The sequence below is a fragment of the Sinohyriopsis cumingii genome, chromosome 5 (assembly GCF_028554795.1).
Source record: "Sinohyriopsis cumingii isolate HCF-2022 chromosome 5, ASM2855479v2, whole genome shotgun sequence".
NCBI classification, from domain to species: Eukaryota; Metazoa; Mollusca; class Bivalvia; order Unionida; family Unionidae; genus Sinohyriopsis; species Sinohyriopsis cumingii.
The window spans coordinates 62,342,041-62,356,388 of NC_142965.1; the positions used below are offsets into that span (position 1 = coordinate 62,342,041).

Below are 14,348 nucleotides of genomic sequence, written 5' to 3' on the forward strand. Positions count from 1 at the left end.
TGCATGAAATATTTTCACTGTTTACATTCTGTACATTTCACACTTCAGAGAGATTCATTAATTGATTGATATGTTTAAAACATACGAGTAATCGCAAAACTCGGTATAGGCAAAATGTGTGCATTCGCATATCAGATGTTCAACAATGATCTGCAATTAAAAACTGCGGGAAAATAAATTTACATAAAAAGTAACTGGTGAGAAACAAACTGAAATAAACCCCAAACACTTCAATGCCTCTAAGTCATTCCTGGAAAATGGTTATAATTAAGATTAGAAACTTATCACAATATAAAATAACGAATTTAAGATCATCACAAAAATCACAAAAAACCGCTGCGGTGGCCTAAGTGGCAAGAGCGTCCATCTCATATATGGGAGGTCGCGGGTTCCAACCTCGACCGAATCATACCAATGACTTGTAAAAATAATACTAGCAGTTACCTTGCGCTCAGCATTAAGAGGTTAGTGTTATGCCTGGTCGGCAGGGTGCCATGATAATGTGACAGTAGGATATGATGCTATACCATGTCTGTTAGCGTTATGACTGTTCGGCATGGTGCCAGGATAATGTGACAGTGGGACATGATGCTACAACATGTCTGCGGCATGATGTCCCGGTGCTAGACATCACTATAAATTGCCACTCTGCAGATGCCGTAGCGATATGACTGAAAAATTGTTAAAGCTACAGTAAAAATCCAAATCATACACACACACACACACACACACACACACACACACACACATTTTCCTTCCCAAGTTGGTTACTGACTTACGCTATATGTAATAAAACACAAGTATTATGTTACGTTACGGAGGTAATGTCCTTGGAAACAATTTCTTAAATAATTCATGTTACTGACTAATGACTTTACACATTTTTCATACAAAAGGTGTTGATGTGCTCTACGAAAACGCATGTAAGTATATATCTGGAATCGAGAATGAAATTTTGGCCGTTATGGAGGGACTTGTTTCTAGAATAGACGAAATTATCTTGTCAATTACATTCGTAAGACATTCGTTATTATGTGTCTGGGGAAAATAGCACGTTAGATGTTATTTGGCGACATTAAAGAAACGACAGTAGACCAAGATGGTACTGGTGCATTTAATATTCGCCTTTCTCCTACGAAGGAGGTGGCAGAGTTGTTTTTCGTACAGGAGTGTCCACAAGATGCAGATGAAATATTACAATAAAGGGTGCTGCCTATACACTCCAAAAAACAAGATTTTGTTAAGAACATTCCCTTCACCTGTTAACGCAGGTGTCTTGCAGGTAATTAATGAAAATATGCATGTGTGCACCGGGAATAAAGAGTGGGACTTAGATTTATATAACACATGCAACATACAACATACAGTTACTAACACTTATACAACTGACTAAACAAATTGTATGGGCAAAAAAAGCAAATCTTTTCGAAGCATATAAGTTGCCCTGAAAAGGGCCTTTGGGTTCTTTTATTTTCTCCAGTTGTTCCACCAGCTCCTCACTTTCCCAATGACTCATTTCTTCTTCTTCTTCTTCTTCTTCTTCTACTACTTCTACTTTTCAGTCTGTTGCATCCAGTCAGGATGTCCCATGACTCTAAATGTTTCCTGTACCTTCGTCCAGTTTTTATTTTGTTTGTCAAAGTCCTCTTTCTTCTTTCTGTTGTCTTGTTCCTTTCTCTCCTTTGTCCATGCATCTTTAATCTTCTTCCAGCACTTTTCTCATCATTTCCTCTGCTTTCTTGAGTTGGTCCATTCCGTATTTTACATAGGACCACTCTGTCCTATACAATGTGTCCTCTGGAAAGCACCTGATTTCGATTACATTATCAAATGCCTCCTTCAAGCGTTCCACTCTCACATATTCTGGTGTAATGAATTTTCTTAATTTCTTCACTTCCTCCTTCCTCTATCATACCTTCTACCAGGTCTTTGGCTACTTTTAGGCTGGTCACAAAGGCCAGACTGCCTAGAAACCTCCATTCCTTATTAAGCCTTTCCACCGAATAGGTGACATCCATCATCCAGAAATATCTGTGTCTCAAACTGTTAAACAAATGTGAGGCTGCTACCCATCCTCTTCTTTGGTTATTTAATGTTGAATGGCGCAAATCACGGACGCTTGAGTTTATATCTGTCAAGCACGGACGTGAAGGAAAACATCTCTTACACTCACTTCTCATATTATCAACTATCCACACATGGGAAGAAGAAAAGAAAAAAAAAACAAATCACAAATATAATATCCACACACGGAAACGAGCAAAAAACAAAACACAAATTACTATCCACACGGGGGTCCCGAGTGGCCGAGTGGTCTAAAGCGCTCTTCGTTATGGATCACTGCCATCTCACCTCTGTCTGCGTGGGTTCGAGTCTCGGATTCGGCTAATGTGGATGTGTGAGAAAGCTTGCCAGTAGCTTCCCATGGGTCGGTGGTTCTTTCCGGGGGTTTTTCGGGTTCTTCCTCCACCATTAATACTGGCCGCCATGTATAGCCTATCGTGTGCTGAAAAATGGCGTTAAACCCTACAATAACAGCAACAACAACAACAACAACAACTATCCACACACGGGAAAGAGCAAAAACAAATCACAAATATATTATTCACACGGAAGGAGCACAAAAAACCCTAACATACCATCCACACAGAAGGGAAGAAAAATACCACACACTCTACTGTTCACACAAACGAAACTGAATGATTACAAACCCAAAAAATTTACTATTCACATCAGACATTTATCGTGTTGAATTTGACTGGGATGATCGTTTTGAAATACATAGCAATCTTTCTTGATCAATTCCGTGATATTTCTGCCAGATGTTTGGCAAAACAGGAGACCAAATGTTGTTCTTGTTCTGGCCATCTGGATTTTATCACTATGTCCTTTTCGTCTTTGTCTTGCGGTTCTGTTTCCACGGTATACTCCCATGCAATTTCCATAGATTCTCCTCAATTCAAAGAGGGATTACAGTCTTGGTTACACATTTCGGCACAAGTACGGCACAAGGGAAACATCAGCTTTCCTTGACAATGGTGAGGTAACACGGGATGGTACAAGTCCGTGGAAGGCAAGACTTTGCACTTGATCAAGCCTTCGTATTGTCGAATGTAGTCCAAGTCAATATGTTCCGTCAGCAATTGCGGGTGCCCTGAAGGAAAGCGACAATATTTTCACACGTAAGGATACAGCGAACAAACGTCAAAGTATCTGATTTCTTCTCCTTTCTCTTCGTCGTCTTGGTACAACAAACAGGTGGCATTTGTCCTTCCTCCGTACAAACTATCCCGTGGGTTCAATGGGTCCATCAACCTGTAACTTTTCACGATGCGTTTAAACTAAGGATCGGTTTTCAAACGGTGATCTTACTCGAGTTCCCACATTTCCACCACTTGGTATCCTTGTTGTTCTAACTTCAAGTGCCGCTGACAAGTGGTCTCGTACAAGTCTTCCATGATCCGTTGTAAAAACTGACTTTTAGTACCACGTTCAGGGTAACAGAGGAGACATCTGTGAAATAAGCATCCGTTAAACTCGTACACAATCTTGGGGTTTTCTAAGTTTCAGCCATCCACGGAAAACGTTCCGATGGTCTTTTCGCCTCCTCCATTGCGCGTGTGCTGGATTCATTCGTCTTTTTTGTCACATAAGTAATGTAGCCAGCGTAGGGCTTTGACCGAGTACTGACGTTTGATAGTCGTTTGAGGGCTAATGACAGCCAGGGTGTTTTCAGACATGAATCGTTGGTGGTACACTAAGGAACACGCTTTGGCAATGGTGCAGGCTTCTTTCAAAGGATCTATTCCTCCGTGTTCCATGAACAGTTCTCGAAATTTTCCACAGCAATGTCGTAAAATGTCCACGTCGGAACGACAATACTTTAACATTTCTTCCTCAAAGTCGAAGGGGTCCGAAGCGTGAGCCTGGTACTAAGCGTAGAAAGCTTCTCGTTGTTATGTACGCATGTTGTCGGGGTCATAGTCGTGAGCCTCGTGCAAATGGGGTAAAACGGCGTGTTGATTGGCTTTGGTATTGAAAAAGTGCGAACAATAACCTTTGGCCATTTTTGTCATTCCAAACGTTTTAGGCATTCGACTCAATGGCATGGCCAAGTAACTCATCGAATCTTTAAACTGCACTTGTCCCACTTGCACGGAAATGGTTTTGGCTACGTTCAAAGTCACTTTCGGAAGTTCGCTGTCTTGTTCCTTATAGTATCTCAAAAGAAACTGTCCATCGTATCCCAAGAATTTGTGAGCTTTCACTGTGGCATGGCGATGACAATCTCCGTAACGTTCAATATCCTCTTGACTCCACGTTTCGTCGATGGGGTCAAATATCCATCGGGCGAAATCGGCCAGCGTGTTAGGTTCCCGAAAGATTTTTTCACGGCCTCCAGGAATTTTGCTGCAGTGAGGGCAATGACTAAAGATAGGCTCTTGGATGCACTTTTCGCACCTTCGATCAGCCACAGAGAAATTTGGAATGTGAATGCCAGTCTCTTGCGTGCATTCGAAATCGAAAAAGATGAAATCCCCTTTCTTCTGGTCATCGTTTTTCTCTTGTTTGGAATGGTAATTTTGAATGTAGCATTGGTGTTCCAATTTCACGATTTGGTGACAAATGTGACATCGTTTCTTTCCTGAGCATACGTGTGCCTTGGCATTATTGCTACGTATACCTTGTCCACAAGTAGGGCACAATCTCAGGAGTTGACAAGCACTTTTCTGCGGTGAACCTTGTATCTTCAGATGTTGTTAAAAGGTTGGAATAACAAAAGTACGTTGAGAAGCAGAGCAATGCGCTCGTTCGTGTCCTTCGTCCAGATAGGGTTGAGAGGCCAAACATCCTGAGCATTCGATCCACACTGCTTGTGTTGCTCTCGATTTTTATAGCCATAGTCACATTTCTCACAATAATAACCGTATCCCAAGAATGCGGTGATACTGGTAATGGTATCGAAATGTCCATCGTGATGATACACGTGAATGTATTTTCCGTCTTTTAAATATCTGCCTCGAAACAACAGAGGTCCGCGCACTTATTGAGGGTGCACTTTCAATGTGTAACGTGGAGCTAGGACATCTTGCAATTTTTGCATTTCAGGAATGCCACAGGGTGTGTCTTTGGATAGTCCCGCTTGCTGTAACATGAGTTCTGCTTATCTTCGTTGTTTGGCTCGGTCCGATCGTTAATTAGTTTTCCAGGCTCTTTTCCATTCTAACGTGTCGTTCCTGTCGGCATACGTTCGTCCCACCACGATGGCACGGGCTAAATACATCTGGTCTTGAGAATTGTTTATTCGGACGAGGCTCTTTTTGGTACTACGAAGGTCGTCCACCAAGAACACCTTTTTGCGTCCTGTCCCTTGGGGAAGAGACACGTGGGTCATGAACAGTGTCGCTTTTCCATCGGTGATATGAAACTTGTCGTTGGATTTGTTGCACGTGTTGAATCTTGTCGATAACTTTGGAAGGTGTCAGTTCTGCTGGACTGATAAACTCGATCCAAACTGAGGACTTCAAACTGTCATAATGAATGGAAAGTCTCAAGCGATCGTCTTTTTTGGCTCACATTATCATTTCTGTGTGGTTAACAAAGAATCCCACACCTCAGTGATGAAGCCCTCTGCTTTCTCCAGTGGTATATTGGACTTGAAATCTTTAAACTTCACCGTGTACGTGTAAGCCGTAGTTCAAAATTTTCTAGAGGAGCGCTTTTCCGTCTCTCGAATGTGATAGTAGTTTTCAGGGGTTACTAAACGTGGTGAACTTTGGTTGCGTGTAGAATCTCTAGGTCTGTATTCTGATTCACTCGTTTCATTTTCAAAATCACTGGCATGAATTTGTTCCAAGACTTCAGCTACTGTACGAGGCGATAAATCACGTTTTTGCCTATTACTTTCTTCTCCTTTCTCTGCGATACGACGCGATCGTTTCATCTTGATTGTAAAAAGTCAAATGACTACATTTTAAACGCTATGGGTCACTATATATCCATGTCAGACCAACGTATATATAAAGGGTGTGTGTCTTCGCTTCCAATATTCATTTCACTCTCAAACCGAGCAGAACGATGGAGGAGCCCACACAGATCGAACTTCTGATCAGAGCTTTGCGAGGTGTCATAAGAAAATTTTCTTCAGACAAACCGACAGACTACTCACCCTTCTTTCGAGATAAAAGTCAAGATACTTGCTATATCTGTAAGAAGAAAGGATATTGGTCTTCAGAGTGTATAGACCGTCAAAAAAGCAAAACAGGTGCTAGAAGAGACAAAAGTCAAGATACTTGTTATCGTTGTCAAGAAAAAGGACATTGGTATTCAGAGTGCCCGAGAAAACAACAGGAGCAAGAAGAAGAGAGGGATTCCGAACAGGAAGAAGAAGAGGTACCCGCCCCAAAGGAAGAAACCAGACACGTGCAGAAAGAGAAAAAAATGAGAAGAAATGAATAAGAGGAGAAAATAAGGAGGATGAGGAAAAAAAACTTGTGAAAATGACAAAATTAAAAAAACAGAGATAGTGAACACAGACACAGAAGAAATCTATGAACTTTTTAAAGTGTTGTGTTGTGCATTGGATTGTAAAATTTGCACCAGAATAGACCAGACAGAAAACGTAAGTGCCTTTTGGTTTTGATTTTTAGAATATGGACATACAGTCACGCACTCACACACGTACATCATGGGTAAAAAAAAAGACTTTTGAGTTTTAAATGATTTTGGCAACTGAAATAATATCTCTTTTCGAGCGAAGTGGATGGTCCTGAAAAGGACCGTTGGGTATTTATTTGTTTAAAAACAAACTCAGGAACGGGACGTTATCACCATTAACTGCCTTAAGCCTTTGCAACGGCCAAAGCCTACTTCTGGACTGGCTCCTGTCGATGATGATTTGGTAGAAATCACTAGGGGTGGTATCGCAGGCGTAGTAATAGGGCTGGGTTGTTTAGCTCGGGAAGGTCTTTTTCTCTTGGGTCGTAATAAAGAAGTCCGATACATCTGTTTCAGACTCCTTAACTCTGCTCAAATGTCTAAAAGTACCGTTACCGTGTGGCTTTCACTATTCTTCTTCTCTCCTAGACCTTGTTTCTTCTCTGCTGCTTCATCCTGTCGTTTCTTTCTTGCCTCTTCTTCTTCTCGCTGTTGTTGTTGAAGGTGAAACGCTTGTTCTACTTCCTTTTGCTGTTGTAAAAAGTTCTCCAATTCTTCTTTCTGTCTCTGTTTAAAATCCTCAACCTGTGGTAAAGAAGGAGAAGGTGGCGAAGGTACTTGTACCGGAACAAATTCTTGCGAAGAAAGAAAAATCCACTAAATCCCAATTAAAATCGACCTCTTCTGGACCTAAGCCTGTGTTGACTTTGGTAGCCACTGCTATACCATTGCTTCTCGTCTCCGTGCCTGGTGCACCACAATTCATTGTCTTCTTAGTTTCTGTCATGTTTGAAAACTGTGTCACATGGATTGACTGCGCACAGACGCTAGCGCCTCTATATAGAGAATGTCACGTCACAGGTCGCTCTCTTCGGATTGGAAGACTGGTTCCGTGTTGTGACTGAATATGTTTGGACTGGTGAATAAACTCAATCCGTTTCGATCCACCCTTCCCCTATAAATAACCGCAGTTCGCTGCATTCCCTTCCCCTGTTCTCGTCACAAGCTGTGGACATACGTAGAATCATCTACTCTCGTATCGTCAATGCTGTTCCGTACGGACTTACCCGTGTATGTGAAATCATGTTGGACAATTATCCGAATCACCGATACGAGTGTTTGGAAAAGAAGAATGTATGTGGAAAGACAAGGCTCTTTGAAGAGAGTCCTTAACTACAGACCAGCAGTCAGAAGAAGTTTGAGGAAACGAAGACCTATGCGATGCCCTCTATGTTAACGGAACAATGTTAACATAAAAACAAAGACCCTTTCAGGGCCACTCATAGGCCTCGAAAAGATTTGCCTTTTTGCCTATATTTAATTTTAGTCAGTTGTATAAGTGTTTGTGACTGTATGTTGTATGTGTTATATAAATCTAAGCCCCACTCTTTATTCACACCTGCACACCCGCTCTTTGCTCCCTATTGAAGTCGCCTCACATTGTTACCAATCTTCAGTACTGTGACGTCACCTCACCTGTTCCTATACCGCCATGTTGGCCTATTCTGCGCGTCTGGTAATTTTGCGCAACGATACGTCATTTCTGTAAACATTTGATACGTGCAATTTTGGGTCAAAAATCGATTTTGTATCCAGAAAGAAGAATCATACTTTAATTAAGAAAAGTGATATTCATAAAGTGTACAAAAATATCCCAAATTTAGACTCGAAATGCACCTAAAAATGTGATTTCTAAATGGCAACGTGAAGACCCACTCCATGACCTTCTTGAACCGGTAACCCAGAAAATTCGATTTACTATGCATATTTTAGTATCATACAAATAAATACATTGTATAAAAGATGGAAATGTGTACCTTAAAACAAAGCTATTTTAATCCAAGTTTCCAATTTTGCAAGAATTTATCCCACACGTACAAAACTGTCTGCTATCCAACGTGTCTACTTGCCGTTACAACATAAATTCTCAACAAATTACCCGGCGTATAGTCTGTTTCTAACTTCTGTAGTAATTGTTCCCCATCAACAAGTCGATGTAAACACATTACATCCTATTCATTGTTATTTCTCTTCCATGTAATAGCTTATTTTTCAGAAAATGTTGAACTTAACTAACTTTTTTACAAGATCGGTTTAGTTTGCTTAATATCTCTTGCCATTTATTGGCATTTTTACGTTGAATTTTGTAAAACTAGCTATACACCTGACCTAATTACTCGACTGAACTGCTGACAGAAATAGTCCAAAGTAATATATTTCATTCTATAGCAAGATGGATACACATTACATCTTTTTAAAGCTATGCGCAGAATAGGCGGACATATCGCGAGTCAGAAAAACAGGGGGGGTGGTATCCCCTGTGTCCAAAATTAATATTATTTTGAACAGAATACTCTGGTGACAATTGCATCATTTCAAATGGTAAGCATTGCTGTATTTTATTTTTGTCAATCGCTCGAATTCAGTATGCGTTTTGCTTCAATATTGGAAACGAAAATCTTAGCTTCGCAGAAATGCCCGATAGCAGTGTATTGTTGCAGCATTGTTACCAATCTCCCTTACCGCGACGTCAGACGCTATACAGACACAACTTTCCCTTGTCCATAAACAGCCCATATTCCCATGTTCAATTTGCCTTGTCGCTAGACAGTCCCATACGCTTGTCGCTAGACAGTCCCATTCTTTTTTGTCGCTCTATAGTCCCATCCATGTTAAATTTCCCCATGTAAAATTCCCCTTGTCGCCAGGGTACAACCCTCCTAGTTTAACATTAAAGTCACATTGTTGCTAGGGTATCCCACTTTACTACTGCCAACAGTCTTGATATATCGCACAGATATAATCAAACATGTCCTTGAATGAACTGACAATAATCCAAAAATAGTCTTTTAGTCCAAAAGTCAATAAGCACTTTAACTCAATGAATAATTTAAATAAATCGAGGTAGCAAACCAGGGCTACCCAGTGCGGGTAACGAACCCTCGGACCTTAGATTACCCGTGTCAAATTATACCAGCGAATCTACTGATGTTCTCTTCTCATCAGAATAGAACTTCCCTTCTCTGAACCGTAATGATATGAAGGGGTGAAAAAAAATAATTAAAAAATAATTAAATAATAATAATAATAATAATAATAACAAAACAGCAACAACAAAAAAAACTTGTCTCAAAAGCATTATGCAAACTTGTTCTCATTAATTTTAGGGATACATGTTACATTGTCTTAATTTGAGTGGTATATATATATATATATATATATATATATATATATATATATATAGTGGAAGTTTTTATTTGCGTCCGCCTTGGATGCAGGAGGTGGTGGGTTCGATCCCCGGCTGAGTCATACCTAAGGCTTGCAAAAATGGTACTAACAGCTGCCTCGCTTGGCGCTCAGCATTAAGAGGTTAATGTTAGAACTGGTCGGACTGGTGTCAGGATAGTGTGACTGGGTGGGGCATCATGCTGCATGTCTGATAGATATCACTATAAACTGCCAAACTGCAGAGATCGTAGCGATATGTCTGAACAATTGTGAAAGCTACGTTAAAAATCCAAATCACACACACACACACACGCGCGCACACACTCAAACACACAGATTTGCAATATCACTGAAACAAGTTAGGGATATAACCCAAACAGAATTATACAAGGCTTATTATGCCTTGCATTCTATTAGATTACAAAACTGAAGAAAAACGGCACAGTTCTGGTAGCTTAAATTACATGCTTTTGTTTTCTTTACCTAACTTCTGAGAGAAAAAAAAAACAATTTTAGAATAAAAATACAGCGCTGCCGGTTGTTCTTCCTTTGATATTATTATTATTATTATTATTATTATTATTTGCTGCTGTGCCGAGTGGCCGAGTGGTGTAAAGCGCTCACCGTTACGGGTCACTGCCATCTCACTTCTGTCTGAGTGAGTTCGAGTCTCTGGCTCGGCTAACGTAGGTACGTGAGAAAGCCTGCCAGTAGCTTCTCGTGTATCGGTGGTTCTTCCCGGAGTTTTCCAGGGTTCTTCCTCCACCAATTATACTGGCCGCCATGTATAGCCAATCCTGTGCTGAAAAATGGCGTTAAACCCTACAACAACAACAACAAATTGATGATGTGACTTACCTTAAAAACGAGTTGTCCCAGACAGCTGTGTGTCCTTTGAGGGTTTTCTCTCACGGACCGATTATAAACACTATTTAGGCCTAGTTCTATGCTCAAAAGCCACCAAGTTATGGATTGGTCCTGGGTAAGGCCAAGACTTAGAATGCCTTTCGCCATTGAAACCACTCCATTTCAAATGCACCATTACGCGAGACAGTCATCGCGTACGAAGCTGATATAACGTGTAAATTTGGCACGGTAGTAGAATGTTGTTTTTGTCAGTAATTCATCGATCCGTACATTCTGCATTAAGGCCGCTCACATGTTACGGAAGACCAATCATGCCAACATATTTGGTGGAAACTTCTTGTGCCCGAACACGAATAACCGGAGGAAAATACTGTTCATTTTTTGTTAATTTTTTTGCGTATATTAAATCACCAGGAAACGTTTGTATAAGCTACCCTCGTAGATTTCCATGAATTATATATTTAGCGCTAGGTAGACATTATGATCAGGATGTGCATTGTGTGATCATCACAGTTACGTCCCTTTACCCAAATCCTTGTAATAGAGGAGAATTGTTGACTTACGAACGCATTCGTAGCTTGATGGTAACTTTATACATTATATTATATATAAACTAAATAACCAGCTTTAGAGTTTTATTTCCTGCCAGTGTCCATCGGATTGACCCTAAAAACAATTCGAATCCATTTGAAAACAAAATATGGTACATCCGAAATAGAATCATATATGTGAATGTAAACTGGAAGATATACCTTTCAATGAATATTTATAAATGAAGCGAATTGTTTATGCAATCTACAGGTGATATTCATGTGATTATGTATAAATGTAACAGTACATCAGCAAAATCCTGACTATATAGTGCCGAGTAAATTTAGGTATAATAAAATACATAGCAAAAATAGATAATGGCAAACGAGGATAACATACTTAAATATTGTCATGTTTACCCCGACCCAGAGTAGCCCAGCTGAAACATGTATAATCAAGGTAATTCTTACAAGCTATTGTTTGATGTCAAACATTGCCGAAGGCTAGCACTAATCCGTTACGTAAGTTGTTGTTGTTGTTGTTGTTGTGGGGTTTAACGCCATTTTTCAGCACGATAGGCTATACATGGCGGCCAGTAGTAATGGTGGAGGAAGAACCCGGAAAACCCCGGAAAGAACCACCGACCCACGAGAAGCTACTGGCAGGCTTTCTCACATGCCCACATTGGCTGAATCTTAGACTCGAACCGGCGCAGACAGAGGTGAGACGTTACGTAAGATTGTTGTGGCTAGAATTGAAGAGCCGGACATCGGAGTTGCGAGGCCGCCCGATAGCCAATTATGAAGGCTAGCACTAATCCGTTACGTAAGATTGTTGTGGCTAGAATTGAAGAGCCGGACATCGGAGTTGCGAGGCCGCCCGATAGCCAATTATCACCTAGGTGTCGAAATGTTTTCCAAGATCAAAAGAAGTTGCCTGAAGAAGTGGGAGTGTCTTAACTTCTTTCCCTGCAAACAGACAGACAGGTTGAACTGGCCGCTAAGACGATTGGACAGGGGCACAGCGCCACCCAATCAGAATCGAGATGGGGGGAGACCTTGATTTGGGTAGAATGATATTCCCGCGTCTTCCGGCAAGAGTTAGTTCGCTGAGAGAAATTACCCAGAGAAGAGGTTAGCGTAACTCCGAATAGCCATTCGTTATTGGCGGGAAAATCTTAGAGCAGGAAATTCTAAGTAGAAAGCTTCAAATAAGGTCAGTAGGATATTTGTTCGGTCTTTGTGGAATGCGACTGCATTTTAATTGTAGGTCGTATGTATACTTTATTATTACTAGAATCGTAGTACGAAGAATTACTTTGTTTTGTTAATATGTTTGCATATTTTGAAGAAATGAGTTGATATTTGTAAAGAATTATATAGCTTGCTAGCCGTCGTAAGAGTTAATATTGTACTTTGCTATGTGGGTATTTTATAATAGACTAACACATATGTTCATATGATTATAGATTTTGCCATTGTTGAATATTTGTAATGTACAGACATACGTCTGATTGTTGTCAGATTGTAGTACGATGAGATTAAATATATATGTGTATATACTGACGTGACGCAATGTATTGATGTCTGTATAACAATTCGCTGATACCGTGTTATTACGCCATTGTTTGCCCTGCAAGAAATGTGTGGGAATTTCGATGTGTATGCATGCGTGACCGAAAGAGTGATAGCTATCTGATGATTAATTGTCGATATAGTGTGAGGTGAGATTCGATAAAACATATGTTAACGCCTTGTGGGTTTTCACAGGAAGCTTTGAGGGACAGACCAGTTATAGTTTGGTCCCGTAGTCTCAGATAGAGAGACGGAGGAAAAGAGAAGAAAAAAGAGAACTCAGGACAAGTTGAAGTCTAGGAGCGAGTTGGAGGAGGAGATAGTAGAGACGGAGGAAAGGAAAAGAAAGGAGAGAAGTCAGGAGAAGTTGAAGTCTGGGAGCGAAATTGTAGGAGGAGATAGTAGAGAGGGAAACGGAGACAAAGGAGGAGTTAGAGGAGCGGAAGCGGAAAGAAGGAAGGAATCAGCGGGAAAGAAATAGATGAGTAGATGCAAGGACAGGGGGAAAATCGAACTCACACTGTAAATCACGGGATGAATTAGGCTGTCACTTGGTCGAGGGAAAGACGAGTGATTGGAAGTTATCGTTTTAAATTATCACATTTATTAAATTGTTATTGATTGAGTTTCATCTTAGTGTTCTCTATAATTTAACCGTCGGCATTGCTCACTGGGGGCTCAGAGCTGTAAAACTACCTCGTCACTAATTTAACTTTCTAACCTCACGAGCCAGGGTGGAACTTTCATCATAATTTAATTAAATTATATTGGAAGAACCCCGCCCCAATACGTGCAAACGTCACAAATATACAGTCATATTTCTTACATTAACCGCACAAACACTTTTTAAAAAAATAAATATTCTCAGCTGTTAAATTATCACGGAACATATCCCAAGCACATAATAGTTTCCCGCCGTCAGTAACCTTTTGCGACTTGCAGGAGAGCTTATCCAGCATTTCTGAATCTCCGAGCCTGCAAGAGGGTCCAAAGATGATATAATATTTAACGCCAGGGTCTAAAGCAGCATCAGGTACCATGGTACCATCCTGGCGAAAAAAGAGGAATATTGACCTCTGACCATGACCTAGAATTATCGAATCTTGTTTGCTTCAGCTATATTTAAATATGATACATGGCTTGATTGCAGATCTAGCTTTTCCAACACTAATAACAACAACATCTATCTTTAAACCGGACTAGTCCTAACGTAGTTTTCATGTATTGCAGTGCATACAAGTTTTGCACACTTGTGTTCTGAACGGGTTTCCGTAGTGCATTTTTCCCCATAATTATTATACAATGTTGAAAACAAACTGGTGAGATCCAGTTATGCCCGTATTGAAGCAGGTTTGGTTATTCATCCGTGTCAAAGCTAGTTTACCTACGGACACAGAAAATGTATGCAGTTATTTCTGTTTATAGATATTTCATTGAAGGATTTTATTCAGAGTGCGTCCACAGCTAATGTTATACATTTGTTGAATCTAA

At 40.4% G+C, this 14,348-nt stretch overlaps 1 protein-coding gene across 3 annotated transcripts in view; it reads right to left on the reverse strand.

The window, feature by feature from the left end:
* LOC149799298 (monocarboxylate transporter 13-like) overlaps positions 1-11,031 on the reverse strand; it is a 30,560-nt gene extending 19,529 nt beyond the window's left edge. For all 3 annotated transcript variants that reach the window (XM_089958607.1, XM_089958605.1, XM_089958606.1), the window contains exon 1: positions 10,744-11,031. The gene's annotated coding sequence lies outside the window, so the exon portion shown is untranslated. The remainder of the gene's footprint in view (positions 1-10,743) is intronic.
* Between the last annotated feature and the right edge of the window lie 3,317 nt (positions 11,032-14,348).